A 15,329-nucleotide genomic window follows, 5' to 3' on the forward strand; every position below is an offset into this window, starting at 1 on the left:
ATCGAGTTTTTTTCCGATCTTTTTCAGCTTATCAGCTGTCATTAGTGTTAGTGTATTTTATGTGTGGCTCAAGACAGTTCTTCTTCCAGTGTGACCCAGGGAAGCCAAAAGATTGGACATCCTGAGTTAGATTCTCATACGGAGCGCACAGCCTAGATTCCTCACATGCACAGTTCACAGTACTGTTTGTGCTCCTATGAGAACGAATGCTGCTGCTGATCTAACAGGAGGTGGAGCTCAGGCGGGAATGTTTGCTCTTGCTGTGCAGGTTAGTTCCTAACAGGCCATGGACCTGTACTAGTCTGCAGCCTGGGGGGTTGGGAATCCCAGGTGTAAAGGATAGATGATAACTTAAATGTTGTGTAGCAGGGTATATATATGCTTAATCAGCAAATGAATTATGTAAATTCAATATTCACTAAATGTAGAAGAGTAAGGAATTGCTGAAGGCTAGAGTGATCAACGAATAATAGAATTATGGTGTCTATTAGAAGGGACCTTAAAAAGTCACCTAAACATAAAATCTCATCTAGTTCAGCCTTCAATCTGTTTCTTGACCCCACTAGGACACACCCACAGGGTGTCATCAGCTTGAAGACCTGCCATGGTGGGACCTCACCCCTTCCTGGGGCAGATATGCTGCCTTTAACCAGCTCTACTGAGAATGTTTGTTGTCAGTGGGTCAACATCTGTTTTTCTGTATCTTGAACACTTTGGTCACAGTTTTACAAATGCTGTGGTCACAGAAAGTAAGTGTAATCGTTACTCTTCCTCTGGTAGCCCTTAAGTCATTAAAGGCAGTTCTCATGTCACGCTGAGTTTTTCTTCTGTCTCTAAGCCAACCCCTTAGTTTCTCCAACAGGTCCTCGGCTGACCTAGATTGGAGCATATTCACTCCATTCACTGTCATGGTCTTTCTCCTTTAAACAGGCCTGCTTGTGAATGTTATTCTAAAAGTTTGCTGCACAGAACTGAAGTCAGTATTACAGGTGTGGTCTGATAAGCCCAGAGGGGAGCAATATTATCACTTTCCTTACTCTAGAGGAAGGACTTTATAACCAGATATCTAGTTTCAAATCAGTTCTGTTCTCACTTGCTGTGTTACCTTGGGCATGTTACTTAAGCTCTCTGAGCCTCAGTTCAGTTCTGCTAAGATCTGAGAACATTCCACGTGCTGGATGCCATGCCAGACAGTAGTGCTGAAAAAACTTAATCCCACCCCCTCAGGAAGCTCTTAGTGAAGTGGAGGAATAGACAGTGCTTCAGTGTTAGAAGTATGCCTACATAGTATTACAGATGTACCCAGAAGGCTAGGCTAACCCAGCCCAGGGGAGGGGGCTGGGAGTCAGGAAAAATTTTCCAGAGGAGTTGACACTTGAGAGAGTGCATGTCAGTGTAAAATCCATACATCTTTTGCTCACAGTCTTGCAAACCTTATGCTTTCTGCCAGATATCTTCCATTTGTTTTTTAAAATACAAATGCAGAACCTCATATGTATTTATTTGGAGGGTTTACCTTCTTCCCATAGCCTGTCACAGCACTTTGGTATCCTGATTCTGTCAGCTAGTGCTCACAGAATGGTGGGACATGAGCTTGGCCTTAAAAGGAGGACAGCATTCTAGTACAAGCCAAGGCGGGGAGGTATTCAGTATTAGGGAGACTGGCAGAAGGGAGAATGACAATCTGACTGAAGTGAGGGGCTTCTGGGTAGAGACATCAGAGAAAGGGTTTGGGGAAGAAGGAAGTGAAATTGATCCTATATACATTTGGTCTTGATCCTACAGAATAGAGATGTAGAGGGCCATTGGTGCTTAGCAGGAAGGGGTAATTTTTTTTTTTTTTTTTTTTGAGACAGAGTCTCACTCCATCACCAGGCACCAGGCTGCAGTGCAGTGGCACAACCTCGGCTCACTGCAACCTCCGCCTCCCAGGTTCAAGCAATTCTCCTGCCTCAGCCTCCCAAGTAGCTGGGACTACAGGTGTGCACCACCATGCCCAGTTAATTTTTTGTAATTTTAGTAGAGACAGGGTTTCACCATTTTGGCCAGGATGGTCTCGATCTCTTGACCTCGTGATCTTCCTGCCTCAGCCTCCCAAAGTGCTGGGATTACAGGCGTGAGCCACCGCGCCCGGCCCGAAGGGGTAATTAAAGCAGTGTTTTTGGAAAGTTTGTCTTGCAATGAGGAGCAAGAAAAGTTAAAAGAAAAGGGACTGGAGGCAGGAATACTATCCAGTCACAAAATGGCAACAACCCAGACAAGGATGGTGTCAGTGAGAATGGAAGGGAGAAGACAGATGAGAAAAATCAATGACTTGGCTGGGTGTGGTGGCTCATGCCTGTAATCCCAGCCCTTTGGGAGACCGAGGTGAGCAGATCACCTGAGGTTGGGAGTTCAAGACCAGCTTGTCCAACATGGAGAAACTCCATCTCTACTAAAAATACAAAATTTTTTAGTATTTTACAGGCATGGTGATGCATGCCTGTAATCCCAGCTACTTAGGAGGCTGAGGCAGGATAATCACTTGAACCTGGAAGGCGGAGGTTGTGGTGAGCTGAGATCGCGCCGTTACACTCCAGCCTGGGCAATAAAAGTGAAATTCTATCTCAAAAAAAAAAAAAGAAAAGAAAAGAAAAATCAATTACTTGATGACAGGTTGGCCAAAGCGAGAGGTAGGATTAGGGTCCAACTACATGCACTTGTAATGTGACATCTCATGGATTTATTTTGAAGATTTTTTAAAACAATTCTAGTGGATAATACAAATTTGAAATATATATTAGCTCTAATATTTTACCATAAAACATTTCATTTTTTCCACATTATCATTACTAAGGTTTTCATTTCAATTCTGAATATAATTCTCAATATTTTACAACTGCAGTAGGGAAGAAAAAATATTGTTTTCAAACTACTTACCTTTCTACCAGTTCTCAGTTGTTGGTTCTTAAAAAATGACTTCACAAAAAAATTGTAAGATGCTAATAAATTTTCACTTAAATATATGGATGGCTCATTTTACAAATAAATATTATGTGTTTGTATCACTATTATGCATTCCCTAGATAACAAAACAATAAAAGAAACTTTAGTAATATCAAGTAAGCACTAACCAGGTGAGTACTGTGAGACAAGTGTCATGAGAAGGTTCTTAGGGGTTGAAAAACATGATTTATATTTGGAGGACTCATCGTGGAGCGAAGGAGAGAGACCCGTGGACAGATAAGTACAGGGCAGGCTCCCGTGAGAGAGGACAGAGTTATGAGGCTGTGGAGACCCAGAATGTCCAACATTATGGCCCGATGAGGCGGGAAGACGGAAGTGGAAAGAGGAACAAGGGTAGAAGAGAACGGAGAAAAGCGAAAGACTTCAAAACAAGGAGGGAAAAGAATGAAGAAGAAAAGAGTTACAAGAAAACTTGCCATTTTTTACACCTAATAATGTATGAATTACTTTCAGATTGATTATCTCATTTGATTCTGCCAAGAAGGCAAGAGTTGAGAGACAGGAGGAGGAGGAGGGAAGCAAGGCCCATGACCAGGAGAAGGAGCTGCATCACAAAGAGCTCAGAGCCCCTGTGGCCTCCTGGTGCCCACTGCTGGAGATGGACCTCAGTGGCCCTGGTTAGAAGCCAGTGGGGCCTTTTAAACCAGAGCTCCAAATGGGAAGTCTGAACCTGCTGGACAGAAAGCAACAGAAGCCTTAAAGCGGTTATTTTGGCAACTATTGTCAAGGACTTGTTGCTGCCTGACCGCAAGATTTATGCAATTATTAATCTACCTTCTTTTATTTTTTAAATAGTTTGGTTTTTTTCACATCACAAAAGTAAGACATATTCACTGCAGAAAATTTAGATAAACGCAAAGATGAAAATAAAAATCCCATATAACTGTACCATCAGACAGAACCACAATTATAATTTTAGAATATACTCTCACGTTTTTCTTCAATGACTGTTGGTATATTTTTGTTCTGTAATACAGTCATATGTTGCTTAATGATGGGGATACATTCTGAGAAATGTGTCTTGAGGTGATTTCGTCATTGTGCAAACACCATAGAGTGTACTCACCCAAACCTAGATGGTATTGCTTGCTACATAACTAGACTATATAGCATCGCCTATTGCTCCTAGGCTATGAACTTGTACAGCATGTGACTGCACTGGATACTGTAGGCAATTGAAACATCATGGTTAGTATTTGGGTACCTAAACATATGGGTTGGGCATGGTGGCTCATGCCTGTAATCCCAGCACTTTAGGAGGCTGAGGTGGCAAGATCACTTGGAGTTCAGGAGTTAGAGGCAGCAGTGAGCCATGAGTATGCCACTGAACTCCAGCATGGGTGTGACAGAGTGAGACCCCACCATTCGTAGATAGATAGATAGATAGATAGACGGATAATTGATACATAGACATATAATTGATTGATAGATAGATAGGTATCTATATTGATAGATAGAGCTAAACATAGAAAAGGTACAGTGAAGTATGATTGCACCACTGCACTCCAGCCTAGGAAACAAATCAAGATGCCTTCATTCACTCATAAATAAATAAATGTGTATATACATAGATACATACATAAAACTCAACAGAAAGGGTACAGTAAAAATATAGTATAATCTTATGGAACCACTAGCAGACACACAGTCTGTTGTTGACTTAAACATTGTGATGTGGTACATGACTGTTTTCCCCCCCATTTGATGTACTATAAACATCTTTCCACGTCTTTATCAGTTGGGATTGTGTTGGGAAGTAACAGCAAACCCTGTTAACAGTGGCTTGAACAAATAATGGGGTATTTTGCTCAGGAGGCAGGAGTCTGGAAGTAGGAGGTCTAGGCTGGTGGAACAGCTCAAGGATGTTGCCAAGGACACTCCAGCTGTCTTAGGCGGCTGTGTTACTTTATGGTCTCAAGGTGGCTCCTAACTCTAAGGGAGGCTGAGAAAGCAGGCATTTTGTTTTACTGGCCTCTCCATCGGAGACAGGCAAGGCAGAAGTGTGTCGGGATGGGTGCTGAGTCACCCAGCCAGCAGTGCCAGCATCATCACATATTCTAGAACATCTCTCTTTTCAGAGTGGCATTGTTTGGATGTGTCACAATTTATTTAATTCATTGTTGGACATTTTGGTGCTTTCCAGTTTGTCATTATTATAAACATGCTAATATCTAAAGTTTTACACATATCTGTAGTGATTCAGTATGAAGTTCCTAGAAGTAGAATTAAGATCAAAGAGCATATAAAATCTAAAGGCTTTTAATCTTTCTTTTAACCAAATTGCCCTCCAAAATGTCTGTACTAAATTATATTCTCACCAGTCATGTTTAAAAGAGCCCATTTCCCTGTACCCTCCAAATCAGGATTTTGTTCTGTCACTAAGCTGTTATATACTGTGCCCATTAGTGTGGGTTTAACTTTGTAGTAGCCCTGACCAGACTCTGAACTGTCAATCTCAGAACCCGGAGCAGGGACCGGAGAGCCCTAGCCAGCCCGAACCCTTCTGTCTTGCACCTCGGGGTGTGAGTCTGCAGGCTGTCCTGTCACCCAGGCAGGCTGGTATGGGCCTTGTCCTGACTGGCACCGCAGAGGACCCATGGTGTTTCTTGTGACCATGCACCTCACTCCTCTATTCTTGTTTTGAAAGGCCTTTCTTCCACCATAAAGTCACAATCCTAATTCAAGGCCATCCTGGCTTGTCTTAGATTGAGATGCTCCTGGGAAATGGCCTCTTTTGATACAGTGCGCCCCATATCCTCACACATTGCTCTTACTGGCCTACCTCAGGCACAGTGGCCTTACGGGTCTATGTCATCATCTGTAACAGAGAAAGTTGAGAAGACAATGTCAGTAGATTCTGGGGACATTTTAATCTATTAAGCTGCTTTTGAGACATACTACAGTTTCCTGCGGAGGTGGTCAAAAGACTGAGTGATCCCTAGGCATCAGCACTCTTTGCAGTAATTAGTAACTGGTGAGCAGTTAGCCACTATGTGCGGCCCTTCTCATCCAATGTCAGCCAGGGGTGAGACAGAAGGACTCCCTGAACTGCAGCCCTCTGGTCAGATTCTGGGTGTGCACACAGTGTTTAAATATTCATGAGTGTAGACCCATAGTCACAAGTGAACAAATGAGCAATGAATCTAGGCAAGACTTAGGCTGAATGCAGGAACACAGGCCAAAGCCCCAGACCACATCACCCCCCTGTCTAAAATCAGAAAAAAAAAAAATCAGAATTCTGATTCTAGGAGGAAAGTGATAAGGATTCTATTTCAATGCTGCCTTCAGGACCTTACCTTGACTTCTTGAGAGGTGACACCCCAAGTGTGAGAAGCACCATCTTAGGGAAAACACCTGTCTATGAGTTTTCCTCATAGGTAGGGCTTTACGCTTCTCTGTCAGTTACCACCACCACCTGTGAAGAGAAACTAACATTTACGAGGCATCTGTTGTTGATTCAGCTAACGCCAGGTTGGTGATACCCTGGCCACTCACTACTGTCAAACTTCCAGTTCACGGCTTCTACCCAGACCCCTTGCTTTCCCCATGAGAGAGTGCTGCTCAGTATGGCATCCACAAAATCACTCCCTCACACAGCTTACTTCTTTAACAATATCACAGTCCCCATCCCCTTCTCCCTACCTAATTTCATTGTTACTGACTCCATGTCAAAGACTTTTTAAAATTCCTTGGCTGTCAAAATTGCATTAACAACCTCTGACTGACAACCATCGCTAACTGGATTGATGCATGTGAGGTTCTGTGCAGATGCTCCACTTGCGTTAGCTTCAGCCTTCATGACAGTCTGGCAGCATAGGTATTTTAGAATTATTAGTAATGCTGAGCATGTTTCATGTGTTTGTTGGCCATTTTCACTTCCCCTTCCATAAGCTGTCTGTCCAGAAGCTCTTTGCACATGAGCCATACACATAGTGATGTCCAAAAGGCACTTCTACTTTACAGTAAGAAAATAGAAGAGAGGCCGTCTTTGCCCAGAGTCTCTCTCATGCCCGGGAGGCCTTGAGAGGCAGAGCTAGAGTTGGGTGCTGTGGAGTCCTTTTCACCACCGTTTTCATGCACCATGCTGCCCATCCACATAGCTCAATGTGCCAGTTTATTAGGAAATGCACCACAGGGCTACCAATTTGGGGAGTACAATGAAAGTTTCCTTTCTGAATTCTCTATTTCCCCTGCATTTAGCAGAAAACTTGGGAAAGCCTAAGTCATTTTCCATTTCTTAACCCCTTTCTCCTCCACCCTCATTTTCTAGGCAAAAATATGAGACAAGAGTAGCTTGGATACTGTCTAGTTTTGTTTCAGTTCTTTGGTTATGTGAATTTTTCCCATTGTTACCAAACTTCTACTTTTTCCATGTCAAAATACATTTCATGATAGCTGGAGTATGGCCACGGTACTCCTGAGTAGCTATGGGCATGTACCACCATGCCAGCTAATTTCTGTTTTTGTAAAGACAGGGTCTCACTATGGTGCCTAGGCTAAAACCTTCTGATAAGGATATTGTCTAGTATCTCATGCTTAAATTACTAGAATATCAAGGATCTAGTAAAAAAAAAAAAAAGAAGTAAATGCTGTGGTTATGTCTGGGATCAGTACAGATTTACCCCAGAATACTAGGTCTTTAGTAGAAGGTGCAAATGGTGAGAATTCCTCAGCAGGATTTCCAGATGTTTCTCTTAGACATGAACACACAGATGACTTGTGGGTTCTCAAACTCAAAGCCTAAAACAGTTCACAGAGGAGTAAATATGCATGGGTAATAAACATGGAAATATGTTCTTCCTCACTAGTAATCAATGAAACATTATTTTAAAGAATAAAAAAAATCATTTTCATTCAATCAACACACTTTTTTTTTTTTTAGCGCTGGAGTCTTGCTCTGTCGCCCAGGCTGGAGTGCAGTGGCGCAATCTCAGCTCACTACCTCTGCCTCCCAAGTTCAAGCAGTTCTCCTGCCACAGCCTCCCAGGTAGCTGCGACTACAGGCACGCGCCACCATGTCTGGCTAACTCTCTGTATTTTTAGTAGAGACAGGGTTTGGCCAGGCTGGTCTCAAAACTCTTGACCTTGTGATCCACCCGCCTTGGCTTCCCAAAGTGCTGGGATTACAGGCATGAGCCACCATGCCCAGCCAACACACTTTTTAAAATGGCAACAGTGTTGGTGAACGTGTGTTGAAATGCGCACTCATAAACTTCTGGGGAAGAAATGAAAGGGACAGCCTTTTTGGAAGCTGTCAGTTCTTAAAAAATATATTACGCCCTTTGGTTGGGCACAGTGGCTCATGCCTGTAATACCAGCACTTTGGGAGGCCAAGGCAGGCGGATAACAAAGTCAGGAGTTCGAGACCAGTCTGGCCAACATAGTGAAACCCCGTCTCTACTAAAAATGCAAAACTATTAGCCAGGCGTGGTGGCAGGCACCTGTAATCCCAGCTACTCGGGAGGCTGAGGCAGGAGAATCGCTTGGACCCAGGAGGCAGAGGTTGCAATGAGCCGAGATTGTGCCATTGCACTCCAGCCTAGGCAACAGTGAGACTCTGTCTCAAAATAAATAAATAAATAAATAAATAAATAAAATTTTATACATATATATATATACACACATATATGCCTTTTGACCCAGTAATTCCCTGCCCAAGGGTCATAGATTTAGACAAAAATTGAATGTTCACATATATTCGAGGAATATCAAAAATCAAAATGTCCAACAACTAGAGGTAATAATAGCATGGAATATTATGCCCCATGGAACATGATGCTTCCTAATATCCTTAATTGTTCTTTGAAGTGTCCACAGCATCATCTTAAGTGAGCTTGTGGTCTTCACCATACTCTCAAACCTGCTCTTCCTGCAGTTTTCTCCATCCTTTCGGTGGCTTGGACAAGAAACTTGGGGGTCATCTTTGACCTCTCGCTCTCACATCCCGCAGTGTTCTGCAACAAATCCTAAGCTCCACATTTGTAGGATTCTCCCTGCTTCCCAGGCCTCTTGCAAAGCATGAACTGCAAAGGCTTGAGAAAGAAAGAAAGCAACACTGAACTCCCCTTGAGTGGTTAGGGTTTTGGTTCCTAAATTAAGGCACAGTTTTCCTTTTTCTTGAATTAAGTTATCTAACAGTCTCTTCCTCCTAGGGCAGAATCAATGGTCCACATGGCCTCATTGAGAATATAACATCTAAAGGGAGGGTGGCAGGATTCAAAGTATTATTACAATAACTAGAAATAGGTGAGGGAGAAAGTAATGGGATTTCATTGGTGGTAAGACTACTTGCTGAGAAGTATGTATTTTCAGTGAGCAACAAATATTGTACAGCATAGAGGACCATCAAATTTAAAAGAGACCTTAAAACCAAGTGTGTGGAAGCCTCCATTAGCTGCTGTGGCTGTTAGACAAGACGAGTAAGCTTTGCCATTGGGTGAAGAGAGGCTTGGTAGACTATGGATATCTGATGATTCCCGTTATTGGGGAGGAAATGTAATTTCTTCCCAACCTTTATAACTGCATAGTTGGGACAGATCCCTGTAACAAAAGACAGATCAGCAAAAGAAAAACAGGCAAAGTTTTTTTATTTTGTTTTTGTTTTTCTCTTCAGAGTCAGGCTCTCACTTTGCACCCAGGCTGGAGTGCTGTGGCATGATCACAGCTCACTGAAGCCTCGAACTCCTGGGCTCAAGCAGTCCTCCCTCCTCAGCCTCCCAAGAAGCTGGGATTATAGACGTGTGCCACCACAACCCACTATTTTTTTTTTATTTTATTTTTTGCAGAGACAGGGTCATGTTATGTTGCCCAGGCTGGTCTTGAACTCCTGACCTTGTCAAGCAGTCCTCCTGCCCCAGACTCCCACAGCACTGAGATTACAAGCATAAGCCACCACCGCTAGCCAGGCAAGTTTATTAATGCATTGAGGGCACAGAATCTAGGAGAAACCTCAATGAAAGGCAACTCAAGGCAGTGGCTTCAAACCCTGGTTTATATGCCATCTTCAAAAAAGAACAATACATTTGTAGAGAAATGACAGGACAAAAGAAAGCAATTTTAGGCATCCGAAAGGGGGAAACTATGGGAAGGTAGATAACATGGGAAGAAGCCAATGGAGTAAGGTTTGTTTGCAGATTCCTCTGGTGCCTTGTCTCGGCTGATAATAACCATCTCCAGTAAGGAAGAATTTATATCCTGTCTTTAGGCAGAAAAGCAGGAGAATAGAGCTCATCCTCTATTTGCTACTCTTTAATTACTTTTTTTTTTTTTTGAGACGGAGTTTCGCTCTTGTTACCCAGGCTGGAGTGCAATGGCGTTATCTCGGCTCACCGCAACCTCCGCCCCCTGGGTTCAGGCAATTCTCCTGCCTCAGCCTCCTGAGTAGCTGGGATTACAGGCACGCGCCACCAGGCCCAGCTGATTTTTTGTATTTTTAGTAGAGACGGGGTTTCACCATATTGACCAGGATGGTCTCGATCTCTTGACCTCGTGATCCACCCGCCTCGGCCTCCCAAAGTGCTAGGATTACAGGCGTGAGCCACCACGCCCGGCTTCTTTAATTACTTTTAGCTCAGAAATAATATTTATGTCAAACAGGCATATTTTAGGGTGACATATTCTGGTTTCCCTTCACCATGAAGTTGAGTCATAACACCAAAGGTTCGTCTATATCTCCCATGTACAGATAGGTAGAAAGGTTTATGATAATTAGGTAAGCCCAGAGTGGCAGGTTGTTGAAGGGCTAATTTACCTCACAAACGTCCTCTTCATGTTTAGAATCCCAAGGAGGAAGTTTGGACTTGGTTAAGTTGTCTGTGCTTAAGTTGTAAACCCCGCTACCCACATTAGCCAGGATTCTTCTTAATTGTCTCTTAGGAGTAATTGGAAAAGTTTTGAATGGCCTATGGTCTATCAGAAGTAAAGGATTTACTGCCCTGGGATAAATTATATTCTGCATAATGAACTTTACTTTGACAAAATTATAGTTTCTCTTTGAAAACCTTATTCCCTTTCTGAAAGAAAACAGTAGATAGCTGGAACAGTCTTGGAGCTTATCTTTAGAACACAACCAAAGGTCACCCACATGTCAAACAAGAGTAGAATAACAGAGATATTTAAGGTCCTTGAGGTTGTGGTTCAGGGCTTGTGAAAAGTTCTGGGGAGGCCTCTGTTAATCTTCGGGGCATCACAGTCCAAGTATACTGTTAATGTTCACAGTAGAAGCCAAACAAAGGAATACTAAAAAAAGTGAAATACATATCTACAATTGTAAAATATGCAGCTGCAGGAGGCACTGGAGATAAAGGAGTATTTGATTCTGCTCAGAGAATGACTTTTCTATTTTATGGCCTCAAGGTCCTGAGCAAATCTTTATCCCCACCTATTGGGTTTTTTGACTGGGAGGGTAAGGATGTCACAAGGACTTGTTCAAAATATGATGAGTCCTTTCTCTATCATGCTTTTGACTATCTCAGTCCTTCTTTAGCTCTGGTTTAGAGGGTATTGTGCAAGTTTAGGTAGAAATGTAGATGGATCATTCTGAATCTTTATAGATTCAGCCCCAATAATCCTGCAAACAATTGGATGTTTGAAACTTTGTCTTTGTCTTCTTTCTGTTCTAAAGTGCCTCTCAAACAATTTTGTTCATCAAAGGTTTCTTGACTGGTGACTATAATTCTAAATTATCCTTGGTGAAATTATGGCATCTAGAAAAATAAGGCCACAAAGTTGAGTGATAGTATAAATGCATTTAAGAAGCAAGAGTCTTCTAGGCTGGGCACAGTGGCACTCACCTGTAATCCCAGCTACTTGGAAGGATAAGGAGAAAGATTGCTTGAGCCCAGGAGTTCAAAACCAGCCTGGGCAACATAGTGAGACTTCACCTCAAAAATAAATAAAAATTAAAGTTATGAAATTTATTTTAAAAAGAAGAAAAAAATCTGAATTTGCATTTTTTGGAGGGAAAAAGAAGCAGGAATCTTCTGAAGCAGGAGTACAGGCTTAGGTTTAAACTGAGACAAAGCCATAATTCTGGGGACAGTCAACCCAGAGAGTTGCATGTGTACCTCATGTTTAACTCCTCCTGCCCTAAGCAAATGCCTGGGCCTTCCAACTACAAACCCCAAGCAGATTCGCAGTTCCTGGAAGACAGAAAGGTTTGAAGAGGCAACCTCTTCCAGAGCCAGACCTTCATGGACAAAGCAAGAGAAGACTGAGGAAAGTTCTCATACGATGTATTTGTAATCACCACAAACTGGAAACAACCCTGATGTCCTCAGTGGGTGAATGTGTAAACAGTGGTGCATCCATACGTGTGCCATTGTTTAGAATACTGCTCAGCAACAAAGAGGAACCATTAATCCATGCAACAACTTGGATGGAAGTCAAAGGCACTATTCTGAGAAGAAAAAAAGCCAGTCTCAAAAGGTTACTGTATAAACCACGTATATAACATTGACAAAATTATAGAGTGATGAAGAACAGATCTGTGGTGGCCAGGAGTTAGGGTTGGGGAGGGCACAGCTATAAAGGGGAAGCATGAGGGAGTTTCTTTGAGATTATAGAACAGGTCTGTATTCTGGTAGGGTAGTGATTACATGAATCCATGCATGTGATAAAATTTCATGGAGTATATGCCAGAAAAAGAGTGCATGTAAAAACTGATGAAATCCAAATAAGGTTTGTAGTTTACTTAAAAATGTGCCAGTGTGGATTTCCTGGTTTTGATAGTTGCTATGTACCATGTTACTGGGGGAAGCTGGATGAGGAGACATGAAATACATGGGAATTATTTGTTCTGTTTTGTAACTATGAATCTAAAATCATTTCAAAGTAAAAAGTTTACAGAAAATTGGAGGGACTCCCTTGGGAATCTCTTCAGTTTTTACTAGAAAAGATTATATAAAAGAAAGCCTTTGCAGAATTATAAATTAATGCAGTTTCTAAGCACTGTAATTTCATTTGTTATAATTTTGATTTGGAAATTATTTTAACTATAGTATTAGCAACATTTTGTATTGTTGACTAAAATACTGTATACCTGAAAAGAAAATCCTTTGATGAGTTTCCCTTCCAGATAAAATAACTCCTTAACCATGGTGTACAGAGCTCCTGGTGATATGGCTTCCGTCTGCCTTTTTTTTTTTTTTTTTTTTTTTTTTTTTTTTTTTTTTTTTTTTTTTTTTTTTTTTTTTTTTTTTTTTTTTTGAGACGGAGTTGCACTCTGTCACCAGGCTGGAGTACAGTGGCACAATCTTGGCTCACTGCAACCTCCACCTCCTGGGTTCAAGCAATTCTCCTGCCTCAGCCTCCCGCGTAGCTAGATTACAGGTGTGCACCACTACACCCAGCTAATTTTTGTATTTTTAGTAGAGACAGGATTTCAGCATATTGGCCAGGATGGTCTTGATCTCTTGACCTCATGTTCCGCTCACCTTGGCCTCCCAAAGTGCTGCGATTACAGGCATGAGCCACTGTGCCCGGCCCCCATCTGCCTTTTTAACAGTCTCTCCTGCCCCAACATGACTCTTGGATGAACTACTTGCAGTCCTTTCCCTCCTCCCCATGCATTCCCCTTTCCTCTTGACTCTTATCTGCCTGTTGAGTTTCTCCTTCAAGACCCAGTTCAAACCATGCTTCCTTTACAAAGCTTTCCCTGACCCAGGAAGCAGATTGCTCCAACAGCTCCTATATCTGGAGCTGGAGCATAATATGTTGTCCTTTGGTTATTTCATTCACTTGTCTAGCTCTCACCTAAGCTCAGGAATTTCTCGAGGGCCCAGAGTGGGTTTATTTCTTCCTATGGGTCCTGTGCTGGCACAGGGGCTGGCACACAGCATTGGGTACTGGAGCACACACTCCATAAATGGCGATGAGTGAGTGATTGAATCTGAGGCTCTGCAGTATCCTTAGAAAGCAATTTTGTCTATTCTTCCTGCCTTAAGGCAGTAATTTCCCACAAAGCCAAACATTAAAAAGGGCCCTGATTAACCATAGTTAAACAAAGTTAATCAATATGTACAACATTATTTTCTAAATATTCAACTTAGTTAAGACTTTATTATATAAACATATTTCCTATCTTGCTTTTCATTTGTGATACAGTGTTGTAAGTAGCTGGAGGAAGATCGTGAGTTGCACTCATGGGTGTTCTTGAACAGATGAGATCTAGAACTTGAGGGTAGGATATGGAATCTGAAGGGGGATGGGTGGGATGTTGAGACAGGGATTACAAGCCTACTTTTAACCTATATTTCATTTCAAATTTTAACTGAAAGAACCAAGATGCTCTCCATTCTGCAGGCAGTCACTCACTAGCTACCTGAAGTGCTATAGCAGACACGCATGGCTGTGATGACAAATGCCTGATACCCCTCTCCATCTTCCTCCTGGGCAAGTGGTTGAGGATTCCACAGTCATCTGCAGGTCTAGCTTCTGTCTCCACACTCCAACAAAATGACTCAGAGTTTAATCATTTCTTATTGTACAATCTAATGACCATATCCCCACCTCAGGTCTGATAGCTTCATTAAACAGGGCAGATGACCTCCTCTTTGAGACTGGGCCCTCCCTTGGCTCTGAGACATCACCTTCCTCCCCACCTCCTCTATTTTCATTGTGTCCCTAACATTCCTCCAGGATTGAGTCATTGGTCTTATGCTGTTTTTAAAAATGAAAAGTAATAATAAACATGTTTCCCATGTCCAGAATTTCCCATTTTCTCTTGGCTGCTTTCTGACATCCAGTCATCTTTAAAGGCCCAATTAGGTGCCACCTTCCTTGAGAAACTCTCTAACTGCTGATCCCCCTCTCATCTTTTTCATGTGCCCAGAGCACTTAAAAGCCAAATGTGCTTCCACTATTTAGCACTTCATATATTCTGCTTGGTGGCATCCCTTGTTATTTTATGAATTACTTTTACCTCTTCAACCAAAAAAAGGCTCCTTAATAAAGATAAGACCCATGCCTTGAAATGATCCCATGTCCTCATGATGCCTCACTGAGTGTTTAGCACATTTTGTCAGTGGTCAGTAAGCATTTGCTGGTTGAGATTAAGGCAATGCTAGGCCAGGCCTGGTGGCTCAGGCCTATAATCCTAGCACTTTGTGAGGCTGAGGCAGGTGGATCACTTGAGGTCAGGAGTTCGAGACCAGCCTGACCAATATGGTGAAACCCCATCTCTACTAACAATACAAAAATTAGCTGGGTGTGGTGGTGCACACATGTAAGCCCGGCCACTCGGGAGGCTGAGGCAGGAGGATTGCTTGAACCAGGGAGGTGGAGGTTGCAGTGAGCTGAGATTGTGCCACTACACTCCAGCCTGG

The 15,329-nt window shown here is 42.4% G+C and overlaps 1 protein-coding gene across 3 annotated transcripts in view; it reads left to right on the forward strand.

Annotated features, from left to right (window-relative positions):
- The window catches only part of MAPRE3 (microtubule associated protein RP/EB family member 3), a 57,460-nt gene that overhangs the window by 26,553 nt on the left and 15,578 nt on the right, over positions 1-15,329 (forward strand). Inside the window, exon 1 of one of the 3 annotated variants that reach the window (XM_017545553.1) lies at positions 1,962-1,980. The exons of the other annotated variants lie outside the window; for them this stretch is intronic. The gene's annotated coding sequence lies outside the window, so the exon portion shown is untranslated. Of the gene's footprint in view, positions 1-1,961; positions 1,981-15,329 lie in introns of those variants that run through there. 3 annotated transcript variants of the gene reach the window in all.

The sequence above is a fragment of the Cebus imitator genome, unplaced genomic scaffold (genome assembly GCF_001604975.1).
Source record: "Cebus imitator isolate Cc_AM_T3 unplaced genomic scaffold, Cebus_imitator-1.0 Scaffold180, whole genome shotgun sequence".
Lineage (NCBI taxonomy): Eukaryota > Metazoa > Chordata > Mammalia > Primates > Cebidae > Cebus > Cebus imitator.